Source organism: Neophocaena asiaeorientalis, unplaced genomic scaffold (genome assembly GCF_003031525.2).
Source record: "Neophocaena asiaeorientalis asiaeorientalis breed wild unplaced genomic scaffold, Neophocaena_asiaeorientalis_V1.1 scaffold29, whole genome shotgun sequence".
In the NCBI taxonomy this organism is placed as follows: Eukaryota; Metazoa; Chordata; class Mammalia; order Artiodactyla; family Phocoenidae; genus Neophocaena; species Neophocaena asiaeorientalis.
Genome location: NW_020174423.1, coordinates 517,413 through 528,970, shown reverse-complemented (window position 1 = coordinate 528,970; position 11,558 = coordinate 517,413). Strand labels below are relative to the sequence as shown.

Genomic DNA, 11,558 nt, shown 5'->3' with positions numbered 1-11,558 from the left:
TCAAATTTTACAAAAGGGAAACCAAAATCACTATCCAGTGGTCCTGCCAGCCAAGTAAGAGAAGAAAGCTAAGAAAGGATTTTTTTTGGTGCCCAACGTGAGCTTGGCATGAGCTCAGTTTCTCTAGGTGTGGTGAGGATAACACATTTGGGGCCAGGCTTTATTCTGTCCCCTCATGAGCCTCAGCATAACTTCATTTCCATTCTTCTGCCCTGGGCTAGCCAGGGGCCACGGGAACCCAAAGAGATGGGGAGTCTCATACCTGTCAGAGTCTTGGCAAATCTCCACCACAGCCACCAAGGCCTTCAAGTGCTCGTTGGGTTGGTAGGAGTGGATGTAGTCAGGGAAGCGCTGTTCCTGGGGTCCCCGTTCGAGGCCGTGAAATTTATAGCTACCTGGAAGAGAAGATAGGCAAATGGGTAAATTTAAAGTGAATACATTTCAGGACTTCCCTGGTGGTCCAGTGGTAAAGAATCCACCTTCCAATGCAAGGGATGCGAGTTCAATCCCTCGTCAGGGAACGAAGATTCCACATGCCACAGGGCAACTAAGTCCGCACGCCACAACTACTGAGCTCGCGTCTCAAGGAGAGCCTGTGTGCCACAAACTATAGAGCCCACGCGCCCTGGAGCCCGTGTGCCACAACTAGAGAGAAGCCCAAATGCCGCAATGAAGAGACCTCGCGCTGCAACAAAAGATCCCGCATGCCTCAACTAAGACCCGATGCACCCAAGAAAATAAATAAAATAAATAAATAAAATAAATAAATATTTTAAAAAAATAAAGTGAACACATCTCGTAAGAATTGTGATCAGCCCTGAGAGAGACATGGCCTGAGGGGGAGGAAAGCAGTACGTTACACACCCTGCTGATAAACAGAGTTAGAGAAAAAAATTCATTAGCTTTAAAAACTAGTGATTAACTTGGTTGAGGCCATTTCTGTAGTCTTCAGTCTCCCTCTCCCCCATGCCCTCTCTTCTCTGTGTCCAAAATGGAACTTGAGATTGATGTACAGGTCAGAAAGCCCAGCCGCTCTAATCCACAACGTCACCAGGCAGCAAGGGCAAGGGTGGAATATCACAATTCACTAAGAAAAGCCTTCTGTGCTCTCCGGGCAGGATGATTCCATGTCTGAGGCCTAGGTAAACTCCCTTCAAACTAAAGATGTTAAAGATGCAGTCTGTATATCAAAGCCATTGTTGTTGTTTTGTTTTTTTTAACATCCAACTATTACTTTGTTTATGTTACTATGCTTAATTTACATGGAAAAGACAACCAAGCAGTTCTGCCCCATATCAGGAAAAGTTTCCAATCAACACCAATTATGTGGTGACAAATAACTAGGAATGGTGACATCTTTGGATCAAGACTGACAAGGAAGAATGGGCTCATCTCCAACAAGAATATGGCACAATGGCCAGCACAAACCATACTAACACTGAACCTTTAGCACTGGTCACAAATTCGAATCTCTTCTCTGAAGCTAGCAAATTAACTGAAATACCTGGGTTAAAAAAAAGTTTTTAAATGAAGCCCGAGGGGCTTCCCTGGTGGCGCAGTGGTTGAGAGTCCGCCTGCCGATGCAGGGGACACGGGTTCGTGCCCCGGTATGGGAGGATCCCACATGCCGCGGAGCAGCTGGGCCCGTGAGCCATGGCCGCTGAGCCTGCGCGTCCGGAGCCTGTGCTCCGCAACGGGAGAGGCCACAACAGTGAGAGGCCCGCGTACCGCAAAAAAAAAAAAAAAAAAATGAAGCCCAAATTAATTTAAGAACCATGCTCTTGACACAATTTCCTTTCAGAATTTACATAAAACACTTTTTCACTCTGATAGCCCAGGGTTTTTTCCTCACATAGCCCACCATGTAGCTGCAGATAGACTGTTCTGCCTCAAGATGTAAACATAGGGGGAAAAAAAATTAACGACATCTGCGTAATATTCTCTCTACACACTGCTGTTGGATGGGAAATAGATAATTAAAAAAAGAAAGAAAGGAAGGGAGGAAGGAAGGGAGGAAGGAAGGAAGGAAGGAAGGAAGAAAGAGAAAGAAAGAAAAGTTCCATTATAGATTCTCACAACCTCTTGTTCCACAGTTCATGAATCTTACACTGATGCTAAGGTGACAATGTATGTAAGTGGACTTTTGTTTTCAGTGAAGAAGACCTGGGAAAAAGATGGATTTATCTCTTTTTCTTCAAGAGTTATCAGATGGTGCATGCTCCCCAAAGCCCTCACTTTCTCGAACTAGAGCACTTTCTAGGATCACACGGCCTTCCTTATAACGCTGGGTGTCTTCAGTGGCAAACTCATGGATCCATCCCAGTTTGCTATTGCAGTTTTTGCAGCTCACATCTCGAACCATGTGGCGGCCAGTGAGCATGACCCGGTCTTGAACTTCACTGTACTGCAGGTTAACTACCTTGTTAAAAGGTAGTTAAAAAGAAATGCTCTGCCAGTGGCACCTGTGAATTGAGTGGAGATGAGTTCTGAGTGGTTGGTCGGGATTGTATCTCAGTTTGCACAGGAAAACACATGGGTACCACCAATATGATCAAGGAAAATCCTGCCCATTTTTATAGCTGAAGTTCTAAAAACCCCGAGCAGCTGCGAGATCCAAGGCCACCAGCGGCTCTTCGGTCTTCGGCTGAGATGAAGCCTCAAAGCCATTGTTACTTTCATGAGTGGCAAGTTGCAAAGAGATGCGTTGAATTGGTTATAATAAAATTTCTGCCAGAAGAAGCTCTGTGTAAGGCTCCATTCATGTAAAAACTCCTGCCCACGCCAGAGAAGATGCCTGAATGCTATGGCATTGTTAGCAGCAAGTGGAGAAGAGAAACCTCTGCAGACAGCGGTCACCAAGTTGTCATTATCTTTGAACTTCCTAAATTTTTTCTGACCCCCAACATCATCATCATCTAAATAAAAGTTGACTCACCCAACACTTCTTTTTTTTAACATATATATATATTCTTTTTCATATTCTTTTCCATTATGATTTGTCACAGAATATTGAATATAGTTCCCTGTGCTATAAGTAGGATCTTGTTGTTTATCCATTCTGCACACAATAGTTTGCCTCTGTTAATCCCAAACTCCTATTCTTTTCCTCCCCTCCCCCCTACCTTGGCAACCACAAGTCTGTTCTCTATGTCTGTGAGTCTGTTTTTTTTCATAGATACATTGATTTGCATTGTATTTTAGATTCCACATATATGTGCTATCGTATGGTATTTGTCTTTCTCTCTCTGAATTACTTCACTTAGTATGAAAATCTCTAGGTCCATCCATGTTGCTGCAGATGGCATTATTTCATTCTTTTTTATGGCTGAGTAGTATTCCATTGTATATATGTACCCCATCTTCTTTATCCATTCATCTGTCAATGGACATTTAGGTTGTTTCCATTGGCTATTGTGAATTGTGCTGCTGTGAACATAGAGGTGCATGTATCTTTTCAAATTATAGTTTCGTCTGGGTAAATGCCTAAGAGTGGGATTGCTGGATTGTGTGGCAACTCTATTTTTAGTTTTTTGAGGAACATCCATATTGTTTTCCATAGTTCACCCAACACTTCTTAGCAACAACGACAAAATGATTAAGCCTGGGGAGTGGGGCTAAACCGGGAAGGCTCATTTCTTCTGATTTCTAACATCATCACCATTTCAGTGAAAGTTAGCCCAGCAAACACCTCTCCAAAGAAATGCATAAGCTTGGGGGTGGAGAGTGGGGAGAGAGGGATTAAAATGAAAGGAGATGTAGAGAAAGAAAGGAGTGTTCATGGTGCATCCAGCCCAGCAGAATCCATTCACTGGCTGACTGATGACAGAAGAGCTCTATTTTCTCTTAAGATCTTTTGAATGCGAAACATTATTTTGTATAATTTTTGGCAAAATTCCATTATAACAAATAACTGGAATATCCCATTGGACTTAAGGTGGGATGTTAGCTCTGGAAGGACAGTGGAAAGGGGCTACGTGCTCTGTGTCTGCTTCTGAGGGACCTGATGCTAAGAGCAACATTGATGGAAAAAAAATGCCACCATGTCTTATATTGTAAGCCTGCAATCAAACCAAAGTAACTAGAAGAGAAAAAACAATAGGCTAACAGTAATTCACTTACAACCTCTCTTTTTTTCTTTCATAAAGTTTTTTTTTTCTCATCACTGAGTTTTCCCCCTTTTCATCCTTACCACTCCACAGAACTATGTTGAAAATAAATTTAGGCAGGATTCACATTCTATTTTCAGAATCTCCAGATGTTTTCAACAAGGTAGTACAAACTGATAAAATGCTAGTACTAAGTGTTTCAAAAGGAAAGGTCATGTGAAGAAAAATTGTACAGTATTTCCCCAACCCTTAGACGCTCTTACTTTGGACAACAAAGGGAAGAAGGGAGGGGTAACCTCTGTTAAAACCCTACTGTGTGTCAGACACCTGTGCTGACTGCTTTATAAGCACTGTGTTATTTCATTTTCATGAAAACTCTGCAAGGTAGAGATTGTTATTCCTTTTCATTAATGAAGAGCCTGATACCCAAAGGTGATGAAAATCACGAGGTCAAAGGGGATGCAGCTGGGTTTAAACCCAAGTCCACATGGTTTCAAAGACTTTACTTCTCCATGGTATCACTATACACCCAAGAGAATGAGTAAGTCTGTGACCAGCATATCCAGACATCTCACGGGTATGTTTTATTCCTATAAAGAATGAGGGGATTTGGCCTGGAGGCAGGGAGACTAACCAGGAGACAACGACAGCAATTTAGGAGAGAAGAAATGTCTTGAATAAACAGCTCTTTATAACAAGTGAGACACAATATCTTCTGAGACAGATTTTTATCCTGAAAGTGAAAGCCAATCCACTGGAAAAAAGAGAGGAAGACAACAGGTGAAGGGCCTTTTTGTCATGAACTGTGTGAAAAGCTAGTGGTGGCGGGAGCCTATATGCATTTTGTGAACAAGAAGAAGGTGTAAAGCACTCCAGTACCCACCCACGGGGCCCCAGCCAGATAGAGGTCTGGATACATGTAGACAATCCCTGGAAAACTCCAAGAAGAACACTCAAGAGGTACCTGAGAGACAGTGTTTGGAGAAATCAAACATCTCAGGGCCTCCTGGATTTACTAAGCTCCAACACAAACCCACCATTCTCTGCCTTTTTGTCCTGAGGAGGCACACTTAAGAGATCATGTCACCTCACGTATGTGTACATAGTGTTTAAAAGGTAAAAATAGTGCTGGGAAGGCTAGAAGTAAAACCACCTCTTTCTCTCCTACTAAGGAAGGCAGCTTAAAACTCCAGAGAATTCTAGAGAATGCAAGGATGTTATCTGCTCTGATTTATTAATATCACTGCAAGTATTGCAAATCATTGGCAGGTGTCGATACTTTATTATTAATAACAAGTACCTGTGACTCCTGTCAGTTATGTTTATGATGCCCCTTCCTTCTTTCCTTCCTTCCTTCCTTCCTTCCTCCTTCCTCCCTTCCTTCCTTCCTCCCTCCCTCCCTCCCTCCCTCTCTCCCTCTCTCCCTCCCTCTCTCTCTCTCTCTCTCTCTCTCTCTCTCTTTCTTTCTTACCAGGGATTGAACCTGTGCCCCCTGCAGTGGAAACAAATATAAACAATATTAACTTCTCACCTCCAACATGTTTACTTCCAAATGGAAAAATCCTTTCTTTATGTGAATAAAGGTGACCATGGAGGCCCAGAGTGTTCTCTTTCAGGGAACTTGTGAAGAGAAGACAGAGAAACGCATGGTACAAACCATACATTCAGTTTGATTCCAAAAGATTCAGATGCAGATGAGAATAAATATTCCACCATTGATCTATTTTTTTCTCTGTGATTATTCCTTAGAGTCAGTGTAATCTAGAGGTTTTCACTCATTATGGTGGACTCCAATCATCTGATGATGGGAAGAATCAAAGCCTCTATTTCCTGGAATACTACATAAAACTTCTCTGGAAACATAATATCTCTGCTTCCTACTAACCGGAATGTGGTATTTTAAAGTCAGAAGTCCACATGCGTATCAAGAAACCCTATGATACAAGACACTTTTTAATCCAAACCTGTAAAAGCAGGATCTCCTTAAGACAAACCAAGGGTTCAAGCAAAATACCATGTTGCTACCAGAGACCTGGAGAGAAACAGGAAGTCTTTTAAGTACAATGGAAAAACAACTCACAAACCTCAGAGCAACTATTTTAAAGAAATATTTAGAAGCTCTAGGAAAGCGCTTGTCTCCTGCTGGGAAGCTCACTGGACCCCATCAGCTCCTGCTTCCAATAAATAATGCTGGGATTGTGTCTGGAAGAACAAACATGAGACTGAGCACACACAGGAACGGTATAGGTTTGATGTCTGAGTGTTTTCACACAGTAACACGTGAGTGAGCAGACATTTGGTTCCATTTTAGGCAAGCTCTTCTCATCAGACCATTGAAAACTGCCCAGGATTCAACAGCCACTCCTACCATGGACAGATGCTTCCTTTTATGGAATGCTCAGAGGAAATCACCTGGTTTTGATGTGGTTTGAGTTTGATCCTGTGAAACCATCAGAACTTCCCACCAGAGATAAATGAGGAGATTCTGGCCTTTATCAGTATGTGTGATGAACACAGGTGTCCTGGCTGTACTTGCCAACCCTCCTTCTATTTTTATCCATCTCCCTACATGTGACTACTTTTGACCTACTCTGAGCTCAGACCCCTGATCTGTTAGAGTGACTCTGTCAGTCTTTCTTTCAAAATGGACAGGCAACAAAATGAATTTAACCTAGAAGCAGCAGATCAGCAAGGGAAATGAAAACATCAGAAGTTATCTAATCACAGCCACAGCCATTCAGGGCTCTGTCTTATCTGCTGGGTAATAAAAATGGGATGTTCCTAAACTTGAAGGGCATCCAATCAAATAAGTAAAGTTGTTGCTTACCTCTGGCTCTTGGGGGGATTTCTATGTAGTTTAACCCGTGTATACCAACTACAAAATATTGGCATGGGTTTGAAACACCTATGTTCTAGGAAAGGTTTTTTTGGCAGGGGGCGGGGGGGGCAGGGGGAAGTTTGTCTTGACAGAAAGCGAAAAATAAAACACAAACGTCTTTGAGAACAAGGATTGTTAAGAGGGCAGTAGAAAAAAAGGAATGGGGAGAAAAGAATATCTCCTCTGAAGTCAAGGTAGCTTTTCCAGAAAAGTAGGGTTTAGTCTCAGCTTAAGAACACTTTTAAAAAGCTTGGACAGCTCAGAAGTGCTGTTTAGGGAACTGAAAACCAAGTGAGCCAAGAACAACATTTCTTTAAAAAATCCTGGCAAAGGCTAAAGAGGATAAAGAGCTGGTTTTGCATAGTTTTGGAGACACGATAACGAAGCAGAGGCATCTTCTCCCCAAAGGCACTGAAATCCTAAGGCATCAATGGGTCAGTTGCAGGGAGAGAGGGTAGGGGCGGGGGTAAGGGATATTTCTCTCTCAAAGTCTCCCAGGGCACTCACCTCTCTCTGCTCCACCCCATTACACCATTCACCCTTCCTCCCTCCTGGAACCCCAGGGGGCAGCACTTCTTAAGAGCCCCCAGGGACCATCTCTGCAGCCCAGATTCTTCCCAGAGCCTGGCAAATTCTGGGAGCAGAAGCTGGGCTTGCAAGGCCATGGCAGGTGCGGTGGGACCTAGAAGGATTAGTAAGTATATATCTGGTTCTGCCGAAGGGAGAGTCGTTCCTCCCCCTGGAAGCCTGAGCTTCCTGGTCCTGGACAAGGACCCTCCCCCACGTGGCAGAAACTGGTAGCTCTTCCCCAAACCAGTTTTCTAGTCATCCTGGGCACAACCAGATGACATTTTCCAGCGTAATTAGGCCATGTGACTACTTTCTGGAAAGTGGGCACGAGAAGGGCACCATACCCAGGTATGTCCCTGTAGTGGAATGCAGTGTCCCCCAGAATTCATGTCCACCCAGAACCTCAGAATGTAATTAAAAGAAAACTTTTTCTATGCCCACAGAATACTTTTGATACCAAATGTGTGTGGGATGGTGGTTCCCAAACCAACAAATTCTCCAGTTCTCAGTGGACACCAACTGGGTGTCCTCTAAGTTAACTCAATTCTAATACTAACTACCTGGAATGAGCACAGACGCCACAGCTTAAGGGCTCAGTCCCCCAATACTGTCCCCCACTTCAGATACCAATTGCAAGTCCCAGGTTGTCACCTGTACTGCTGACCAACCAGCTATGAATCAGGGGTTCCCATGACCCTCTCCTCAGCTTCGAATATTTGTTAGAATGGCTCATAGGACCTCCTTATATTTACTGGTTTACTGTAAAGGATATAATAAAGGATACAGGTGAACAGCCAGATGAAGTGGTACATAGGTTGAGGTCTGGACGGTCCCAAGTGCAGGAGCTTTTGCCCCCATGGAGTTGGAGTGCAACACCCTCCCGGCACATGGATGTGTTCACCAACCCGGAAGCTCTCCAAACCCTGTATTTTAGGGATTTTGATGGAGACTTCATCATGTAGGCATGATCCATCATCACTTCATCTCCAGTCCCTCTCCCCCGCCCAGAGGAATGGGGATGGGACTGAAAACTCCAAGCTTCTAATCATGACTTGGACTTTCTGGTGACCAGCCCCCATTCGGAATCATCCAGTTGCCCAACAAGAGTCACCTCATTAGAACAAACGATGCTCCTGTCACCCAGGAAATTCCTAGAGAGTTAGGAGCTCTGTGTCAGGAACTGGGGGCAGAGACCAAATATTTAGTTCTTATGTCACTGTGACCTTATTTGGAAGAAACATCTTTACAGATGTAATTAAGGCAAGGATCTTGAGATGAGATCCTCCTGGATTAGAGTGAGTCCTAAATCTAATGACAAGTATCCTTGTAAGACAGCACAGGAGAAGACAGACACACGGGGAGAAGGGCGTGTAAACACAGGCAGAGATGGAAGTGATGCCTCTGTAAGTCAAGGAATGCTAAGGATTGGTAGACGCCCCCCAAAACTAGGAGAGGGGCATGGAAAAGATTTTTCTGCAGAGCTTCCGGAAGGAATCAACTCTGCTGACGCCCTGATTTTGGATTTCAGGTCTCCAGAACCGTGAGAGAACACATTTTTCTTCTTTTAAGCCGCCCAGGTTGTGGTCATTTGTTACAGCAGCTCTAGGATAAGCTCCTCCCACGTACAACTTTCCTGCTCTTTCCCCGTCAGGCTGGCTGGCGTGAAGACAATTGCTCGGGTCATCTTGCTGAGGCCAAAGGAGCCTCAAGATGGAATGAGCCTAGATTCCTGAATCACTGCTAAGAAGGGACAGGAACACCTGTGGGGCAGAGGCCACGTTAACTGTGGTAAACCTCTGTTTTCTGGATTTAACTGTTATAGCGGCTGGTCAAAGCGATCTTCAATACCCTCCGTCCATCGCCACCATCACCACCATGCATAAAGCAATAAACTGACATGCTAGTTTGCACGGTGGTCCTGCGGAATTTATCATTCTAGTCACTCACTGAACACGCTGATAAGTCCTTGTCAGAACTGGGAAGCTGAGAATCAGACCCTCTCCCTCCAGATAAACAAAACAAAACAAACCTGGGGGCCAGGGGCCCAGCCTGCACTCTGCCAGCACCTTGCGGGTACGCCCATCAGCGCTTGTCTCTCCTGGTTGCACCAGTAGAGGCCTGAAGCAGGAAGGATACGTAAACCCAGGGCGAGTTCCCCATTTCTGCCCCTCCTGGGTGGAAGCACACAACATGTGGCTGAGAGGCGTCCTCCACTCCAAGAGGAAACCCCTTGCCCGCTGTGGGGCTGGGCAGGGAAAGTGGCAGCAGGCTGGTCCGGAGGACAGGAGAGGAAGCATGAAGCCAGGGAGGATGGGCCCGGAGCTGGAGTATCCGAGAGGCAGGCTGGGCTCCACTGCCCAGGGCTCCAGCTGCCTCAGCTCTTGTCACCATGCACAGTATAAGTGGCCCTCTCTAGGGAGCCTGGCCAGGTAGACTTGATCTGTGGTGGTGTGACAAGGCCCCTGCCCATCCCAGCACTGAGCTCCTTGGAGGCAGGAATGCATTCTGTGGACACTCTGCCCCTGGCCTCTGTAGATCGTGGGAGCTGTGGTGGTGGATGATTCTGGAACAGGAGGCTAAGGTCAGATTGTGAAATGCTCTGGATGCCATGAGACGTTTGGGCCCCGCCCTGTGGACAGTGGGGGTGACTCTTAGTAGTGGGTTTTAAGATCTGCGTTTTAGAATATTATCCCTGGGGACGGTGACTGCACAGAGTAAGACCACAATAAACACTTGTGTGTAGCCAAAGGAAAGCAAAATTCGATATTAATGCTCATCACGTAACATGTTTCAGTCTCTCTCTCTTACACACACACGTGTCCCCGCCCCTGTCCGACCCTAAAAGCCAGGACGTTATGTGGATGTCTGGTTTCCAATGGGCTCCCTAGACAGCGGGCTGGATGCAGCGTTCTGCTGTCATAGAATTCACCAGTGAAGACAGAGCTCACGGGTAAGGATTGAAGTGCCCCCTCTGCTGTCAGAAAAAGGTTACTGCAACCACACAGATAAGGCCACGTCATCCTCAGTTTGTGCTCCATGAATGTAGGCACCCACCTGTGGGCAGGGGTGCCAGCCAGGGGCACTGCCTACCAGCTAATGTGGAGGAGGTTTCAGCCCAGTGACGTTTCCCTGGAATCCAGGTGTGGATTCCGCTATCCATTTTACTTCCTTTCCTTCCTTCTTTTTTCTGGCTCTGAGAATGTTCTTGGGAGCCTGTGGTCCAGAGAAGTCTTGGAGGGTCATTTGTGCCAGCAATAAATCCCTCCATTCCTGCAGGGAAGTCGAGGGAGAGTCCTGGGTAGTTCACTGGGTTGAGTCCATTCCTATTGGCCCAGCCCAAAGATCTGCCCAGGGAGTGAGACAAAAATTGCAGCAGATACTGTCCCTGCCCAGAGAGGTGACAGTTCCCAGAGAAGGTGACAATGGGTTATGGGTCAACGTGACAACAGGTCAGGACAGGATTTAGCTAGGGCCTGAGAAACTTAGGACAGTGGACCATGAGGAAATAGAGAGACTGGCCGGGAGGGCAGAGAAGCCTGAGAAAATGTAATGGAAAGGATGGGGCTCCAGGTAAGCATCTTAAGAACGGGTGGTGGGGCTTCCCTGGTGGGGCAGTGGTTGAGAATCTGCCTGCTAATGCAGGGGACACAGGTTCAAGCCCTGGTCTGGGAAGATCCCACGTGCCGCGGAGCAACTAGGCCCGTGAGCCACAACTACTGAGCCTGCGCGTCTGGAGCCTGTGCTCCGCAACAAGAGAGGCTGCGATAGTGAGAGGCCCGCGCACCGCGATGAAGAGCGGCCCCCGCTTGCCACAACTAGAGAAAGCCCTCGCACAGAAACGAAGACCCAACACAGCAAAAATAAATAAAGTAATAAACTCCTACCCCAACATCTTAAAAAAAAAAAAGAACGGGTGACATCCAAGCTGCCCATGGTCCAACTAGAGGAGGGGTCAGAATGAACCAAATGGGGACAAAAATCCACCCAACAGAAACCCAGAGTTC

General features: G+C 45.8%; 1 pseudogene; it reads right to left on the bottom strand.

Annotated features, from left to right (window-relative positions):
- Positions 1 to 2,194: 2,194 nt before the first annotated feature.
- Positions 2,195 to 2,571, bottom strand: LOC112407358 (protein yippee-like 5 pseudogene; annotated as a pseudogene).
- Positions 2,572 to 11,558: the final 8,987 nt, after the last annotated feature.